This window comes from Equus quagga, chromosome 6 (genome assembly GCF_021613505.1).
Source record: "Equus quagga isolate Etosha38 chromosome 6, UCLA_HA_Equagga_1.0, whole genome shotgun sequence".
NCBI classification, from domain to species: domain Eukaryota; kingdom Metazoa; phylum Chordata; class Mammalia; order Perissodactyla; family Equidae; genus Equus; species Equus quagga.
In genome coordinates this window covers 110,532,721-110,540,172 of record NC_060272.1, presented here as the reverse complement: position 1 = coordinate 110,540,172, position 7,452 = coordinate 110,532,721, and the positions used below count along the sequence as shown (strand labels likewise).

The following is a 7,452-nucleotide window of genomic DNA, read 5'->3' as shown; positions in this document are numbered from 1 at the left end:
CCAAGTTACTTTAAAAGTGAACATACCAGACTTAAATAAAAGAAACTCCCCAGTGGGGACTTTTCAGAACCACAGGGGAGAAAAAGGAGAGCTTACACTCCTGACCTCTCACTTTAGCATTTTTCTTCCTTCTATTTTCAAGCAGTGAATAATCAACATGTCAGAGTTCATTTAGATCTAAATCCAATTAAGTCTGACCTTAGGGATAGTTACTCATAGCTCTCAGCAGGTGTGTGCTAGGAAGAAAGCATCATCTGTGCCCTTTGTTCAATTTTTAAATTACCCAAGTTTATGGTCCTGGCCGATTAAACGTACAAACACCGCCCATTGAATATCAAAGGAGAACAGCTGCTGATTGAAATGTCTAGGCATTTGTGCTGGAAAAGATTTTAGGAAATCACCTCTCTCTATTTATTCTGCGTGGAACAAATCTGAGAGTTGAAACTTTTCTACAACTATCATCTGAATTCTTACACTAGTTGTTGGACCACGGGTAATATTACTTAACCATCAGGCCCCTTGGTCTCATGATCTGTGAAGGGCTCTGCAAGGTTGCTGCCAAAATTAGAATTAGTGCATGTAATTTGAGTGGCATAATACCTGACACACAGTAGGTGCTCAGTTAGTGGTATTCATTATTAATAATTGGTATTATTAAAGCATTACTAGGAATTTCAAACATCTAGTCATTATTCACTGTAGGAAAAAAAGTGTGTGTGTGTGTGTGTGTGTGTGTGTGTGTGTATGACTTCAGTCAATTCTCACATTTATCTTCCATTAATAGTGTCCATTATTTTAGATTGGCTTCAGAAATCACACTCTAAAATATCTTAATTACTGTCCCTCACAATTCTTGCAGCATGATTTTTGAATGGGCACGGAAGGAGAAAGGTGCCGCAGAGGTGGGTACCTAAGAAGATTCCAGTACTCTGCTAGGTGCTTTTCATATATTTTCTCATCTATTTCTCACAACTTCCCCATATAGTGTTATTATTTCCAGTATTCAGAAGAAACAGACACAGATATAATTAAGAGCACAGATTCAAACTAGGTTTAAATAACTCTAAATCACTTTCTACTTTTTGGGGGCCGGAAGATCTGGTTTCTGGTCTCAGTTTTGCCCCTAAATAATTGTGTTCTTGAACAAATTACCTCACCACTCTGATCAGTAATTTTTTAATCCATAAAACAAAGGGGTTGGATTAGACCATTTTTAAGATCCTTTCCAGAACTACAAGTTTAAGATGAGATACCATAAAATAAATCTAAAAATAAATCTAATCAAGGAGAAGTAAAATCAAAGGGCCACCTCTTTGTTTTTAGCCAATGAGTCAACAAATACTTCTTACAGTGTTCATCCTTCTTGATACTGTCGAGAGAAGAAGAAGCAGCAAAAACAGAAGAACTCAATGGTCCTTGCCCTAATGTGCTTTTTTCTGACCACTTTTTATTGCACTTTGGTTGACCTCTGAGGCATGATCCTCTGGATAATGGGGCTCTCCTCTTCCTCTCTTATTTTTCTATCAGCCTGCTTAATGATAGTCAACCCAATCCCATCCTCTCGACATAACTTGGATCATGGTGAGAAAGCTGAATGGTGCCTTGCTTCTCCTTTCCCTGTTCTTCTGAGTAAGAAGACAGGAAGGAGTCTCTTAAGAGTCCAGGAGAATGTCTAGAAAGGGAACTGAGGCTTTCTTTCCATGAGAGAAATGACTAGAACGACTGAGAAAACTATGGCTGGCTGAGTCTTTAATTCTCTGTGAATTTACTCCTTTTTTCCACCATTTCTTCCTTACTCTGGTCAATTCTATTAATCCTTGACATCTGGGTCCTGGAAGCTTTTTTACACTCATTGCCCAATGCCTCCACCCTTTAGTCTTTCTGCTATGCTGCGTTCTCACCCTTTTAGTAAAGCACATACGTTGTGCTTAGTTGTCTATGTACCTAACTTTTATTTAAATTTACACCACTGTAAATACATCAATACACTGTGATGTATACGACAGCTCCTTCATTGTCGTGTACTGAAAGAACTGTGTATCTACATCATAACCATTTGCAGACACCTTGTAGAACGAAAGTGTTCTCATGTTTGAGAGGAACTATGTGCCTAGTTTTGATAAAGCCTGATGTATCTGGCCTAACCAAATAGATATACTAGCAGTCAGTACTTTACCTTACAAAAGTAGTTATGGAGAACTTTAAGACCAAACTATCCGGGGCTGGCCGGGTGGTGCAGTGGTTAAGTTTGCATGTTCCGTTTTGGCAGCCCAGGGTTTGCTAGTTCAGATCCTAGGTGTGGACATGGCACCACTTGGCAAGCCATGCTATGGTGGGCGTCCCACATATAAAGTAGAGGAAGATGGGCACAGATGTTAGCTCAGAGCCAGGCTTCCTCAGCAAAAAGAGGAGGATTGGCAGCAGATGTTAGCTCAGGGCTAATCTTCCTCAACAACAACAACAAAAAAGACCAAACTGTCCTATTGAATTTTAATATGAATTTATACAGATTTGTATGATATGCAACTTTTTCAGGTATAATCTCTCTCACTTGACTCTTAGCTCTGTGAGAGCAGGGAACATATTTGACTTCTTTTCCATTTCACCCCCAATGCCTGGTATACAATAAGAGCTTAATAAATGCTATTGAAAGAATGAGTAAATGTGAGAAGGAATGAACAATTACAACTATTATTTTAAATGAAGGAGCACAGTGTGTTTCCAATCCCTGCTGCATATCAGAAATGACCTTAGAAATATTATTATAGGCTAATGACACAAAATATATTAAAATATCTTAATTCTCTTTTATTGTATTTGCATAAATTTATTGTTATATATGCGAATAATCATTCTTGTTAATGCTCTAGGATGAGGAACAGCAGGCATGAGTTGATGGAGAGAAGTGCAGGGTACCTGGACCATTTGCTCGTTTCTGTCTTTGCGGTAATAACATTACTCCTAATATGCACCCTCAGATTAAACAGGAATAATTAGCTCTGAGCAGTTAGAAGTTTGCTCAATAAAAATAATGACATTAAAAGCAGTCAGTAGAAGTTGATTGTGTCCTGTGCTGCATCATCATCTTTGTGAAAGAATAAAGGCAGAAGCAGGTGGCTGGTGATTTCCACAGATAACCCTGAATGGGGGGATGAGCCAGGCCTAGAAGTGAAGCCTCACTCAGGAGAAAACAACTTGGGGATCTAAAATCTCTCCTTATCTCTCAAGCAGTTGCCATGAATATGCTGTTTATTCAGCGATTATCAATGTGGCTACCATCCAAGCTTCTATCAAACATCACCAGGGGGAAGATACTGAGGGGCTGCTCAGGGGTACGACTGAGAAGAATGACCATCTTAGTTTCCCTACAGTTTGGCCTCTTTTCACCCAGGATCCCCCCGGCTTTATTTGTAAGGCTACATTCCAGACCCCACAGCAAACACACAGTGTATTTTCTCTGTAAACAGTGTTAAAAGTGGAGGGTGGAAAATGTTTGCTTTGAAAATTCTTACCTAAGCAGTGAGACCAAAAAGGTTCACTCTCTGTCAATAGGTTTCTCATCCTCAGATTTGGGAGGCTCACTGTTCTCTCATTACACATTTTCCTGTGTCTGGAACCACGTGAGGGGTGTTTGGAGCATGCTCCAAAAAGGGATGCCCAGAGCCTTGGCTTCTCCATTTGATCCAGCCTCTCTCCATCTCTGTCTCTATGAGTAAAGTTGAAGCAAAGTCTAATGAACTTTAATCCTGGAAGGTTGTCATGCCAAATTAAAAGAACTTAGCAGGAACTCTAAGATATAGGATCCTATTTTAAATCATTGAAATTAAAGAATATTCTCCCCCTAGAAAAGTTTAGAATCTTTTAATAAATTTAGAATTCACAAGTGGGCTAGCAATGTTGTAAATATAAAAAGACATCTAAAACTAAAATAATAATCAGGGCTGACTGCCACTGGCTAGTGAGCTCCATGACAATGGACCAGTGATCCAATTGGGTCTGTTTTTGCTCAGCTTGCACCTTTAGTATTTTGCAGAGTGTCACGCACACAATGGGCTCTCAGTAAATATTTGAGTAAATGAATGAAAGAAGGTACAAATGAATGAATAAATGAATGCATGAATACAGAGCCAAGCCTATTGGGCCCAATCACATTGTTTGTTCACTACTCATACCCCATCCACACCCAGAACTTTTATTTATTGTAAAACCAGGGAACAGGCACATCCAGGACAGCTTTGAAGGGCATCCCTCATCTCTTCCATCCACCTATCTCATGGCTAACAGCTCTTATTTACCTGAGCTCATAATGAGTCCAGAAAAGGATAGCAATTCCTGCAGATACAGGCCTCTCTCTGGAATGCAGAAGAGTGCGTTGTTTTAAGGAAATCTGAAGGCATGAACCTGAGGCCTCCTACTCCATCCTTGCCCAGGATAAAGGACTTGTTCCACTCCAAAAAAACAGAAAAAGTTCACATAAGTGACCAGGGGAGCCTCATAAACACAGAAGTACAACTAACAGTGGCCCAGAAAAGCTGTAGGATTGGCATCTACCCAGAGTCCCCCAACGGCACAGATGTGGCTTGTTATGTACCCTAAAAGGGATGACAAGGTGCAGAGAATTAAGTGAGTAGTGAACCAAATCACTTCTCTTTTCTTGTTAAGTATTTATAAAGCTCCCTTACCTAGTTTTCTTCTTCCATCTTTGCTCTCCATCATTCCTTGTTCTGGTCCCACACACTGGCCCTGTGTCTTTTCACTTGTTGGGATGGTTACACAGGCAGCTGAGAACACAATAGGTACAGGAGTCATTTTATTTCTCTCCAAGTATTGTCTGTGCCTGGAACGAAGAGCTGCTCAGAAAGACAAAGTGTGGACCAATTCCACCGCTCTCCAATCTCATACAAATTATCCAGCTATCGGGAACAATAAGACACAGTGTTTCATAAAGTTCCTTCGGATGGCTTCCTGAGAAATACGTAATATCTGATAGTGTAAGCTAACTATTATCTTCAAGTACGATTAATATACATATTACTTTCAGTGACTGTAAAGCACTAAACACACATTCTTCATTCAAGGATCTCTGGTCAATCTTCAAAGCCAATCACAGAAACTGTATACTGGTGGGTATCCGTACAACTTCCCTTAAGATGATGAGTACAACAACTAAGGAGGGATTTGACCCTGTTGCTGTGCCATTTCAAGTGGATCATGTGCAACACTTTCATAGAGTTATGTCAGCAGACATCTTTATTTCCACCCAACATCCTTCATAGGCTTCATTTTTAAGTCAGAACTGGATTATCTGAGAAGAGGTGGAGACACTTGTTTGTAGTGTTTAAATGCTAAAGAGGCAAAGGACAAATGATGACCTCCAGAAACTTTGTCTAGTGGCCTGTCTCCTTTGTGAATGTAAAATGTCACTGAGGGTTATCGTTCTTAGCAAATGTTGCTGGGAAAAAATGTCAAGTTTAACTGAGATCTGAAAGTTCTTTTGCAGTTTTTTCCTGATAAACTTCCATCATTTTGTAAGTGGATGCAAATGTGAATTTTTATAATTTGACCTATCATCAGAAAAATAGTCATCAAAAATACCAAAATAACAAAAGATAATTTGCTTCTTAAATTATGTAAATCTATTTAGATATTAACTTAATAAGCTAATTTATTGTTGCTCTGAAGTCCTTTATAATAGGAGAAATAAACTGCCAGTGTAAAAGCCTCAGTGTCAATGTCTGATGAAATTCTAAAAATGAGATGTTTACCCGCTCAGGTAGATTACCCGATATTCCAACGAACTGTTAATTCGACATAGAAGTTAACCTGGGTTATTCATGTTTGATTTCTTGGAACAAGGCCCAGATTATGTTTTTTCTTCTAATTTGTCTAAGACAAATTATTAAAATGTGAAGCAGAATGCTAAAGGAAAGGGACTTCAAGAAGGACACATTTGAAAGGACACATTTAAAACACAATCTACTTTGGCCACATATCAGGCCGTGATCTTGAACTCTGTAACATTTCACGATGTATGCAAACATACCCTGTATCTTTCATTCAAATATTTAAAAGTAGTCTTTGTTTGCAAAGGGTACCATGTCACTCAGTAAAACTTTACCGCAGTCCTTAAAGAACACCAAATGTGCCGAGTTATTTTTGCAAGTAAATCTCACAGATTCAAATGGTCAGAGTGTTTTAACTTGGAATTATAAACCAATGAATTCTTCCTGACTAGGTTTCTGCCAGGTGCAAATAATGAGACCTTTAACCAGGAAATGACAAAGCTCCAAATTCTTCTGAGGATATTGCAGTAAAGTGATTATTCGGTAATATTAGATTGCATGAGCATTACAAAGGAGGTTTAGAGGCATAAGGAGTTCTCAGGACTCAAAAGATTTTCCCCACAGAAAACCAGGTAGAACATGGGCTTTTCATCAACTCATTTGGTTTGATGACTAGTCCCTGCTATACACCTCTAGAGTATTGTTAATAAAACTAGTGAATTTTTCCAGCTATGTCTTATGAGTTATTTAAATAACACATACATGTACACTCACATACTCACATAGGCTCTCTTGATTTAGGTTAACCAACAAAAACGTTACTTAGGGGGCTGGCCCCGTGGCCGAGTGGTTAAGTTCGCGCGCTCCGCTGCAGGCGGCCCAGTGTTTCGCGGTTCGAATCCTGGGCGTGGACATGGCACTGCTCGTCAGACCACGCTGAGGCAGCGTCCCACATGCCACAACTAGAGGAACCCACAACGAAGAATACACAACTATGTACCGGGGGGCTTTGGGGAGAAAAAGGAAAAAAAAAAAAAAATGTTACTTAGACAATAAGGACACATTATCTCAGCGGAAATCGAGGGATAGGACTTCAGGATTGGTTAATTTGGTGGCTCAGCATCACAAGGAATCTGCAGTTTTTTCCCATCTTTCCACATGTTTCACCAGAACTGTAGACAGTGGGTATATTTTTCCTCCTTTTACAAGGAGACTGGGGCTCAGAGAGTTTAAGGCACATGCACAGAGTCACTCAGTAGGGGCTGAGCCAGGATATCAGACCACTCTGAGTCTAGAGCCTGGTCTTCTAATCACATTAAAATCATGAAATACGTTATCACAGATGTTAAGCATTATCTAAGGAAATGAGGTCATGCGTGTCATTAAACATAATAATATATGTGAGCATCCATATTACTAGATTTGCTTATTTCATAACCGTCAACTCCCTGTACCTGCTACACACTTTTGGAAATACATTTAGAGATGCTCACCTTATACTTGCAATTGAGTTGTCAATTATTGTAACATCTTAGAGATAATAATATGAACTGTGTCATGAAGGAACCAAATAAAGAGTTCCTGAAGTCATTCTGGAGTCTTCAGTTAAGTTTATTGTGATTATACTAGAACTTTCAGGGAACTTTATCACCATCACTAGAAAAAGCCA

The 7,452-nt window shown here is 39.3% G+C and overlaps 1 long non-coding RNA gene across 1 annotated transcript; it reads right to left on the bottom strand.

Moving 5' to 3' along the window:
* Positions 1-3,518: 3,518 nt before the first annotated feature.
* Positions 3,519-6,687, bottom strand: LOC124240654 (uncharacterized). Its single transcript, XR_006888975.1, has 4 exons — positions 6,566-6,687; positions 4,683-4,781; positions 4,296-4,448; positions 3,519-3,706 (listed from the first exon to the last, which is right to left on the bottom strand). It is a non-coding gene; the product is annotated as an uncharacterized LOC124240654 (long non-coding RNA).
* Between the last annotated feature and the right edge of the window lie 765 nt (positions 6,688-7,452).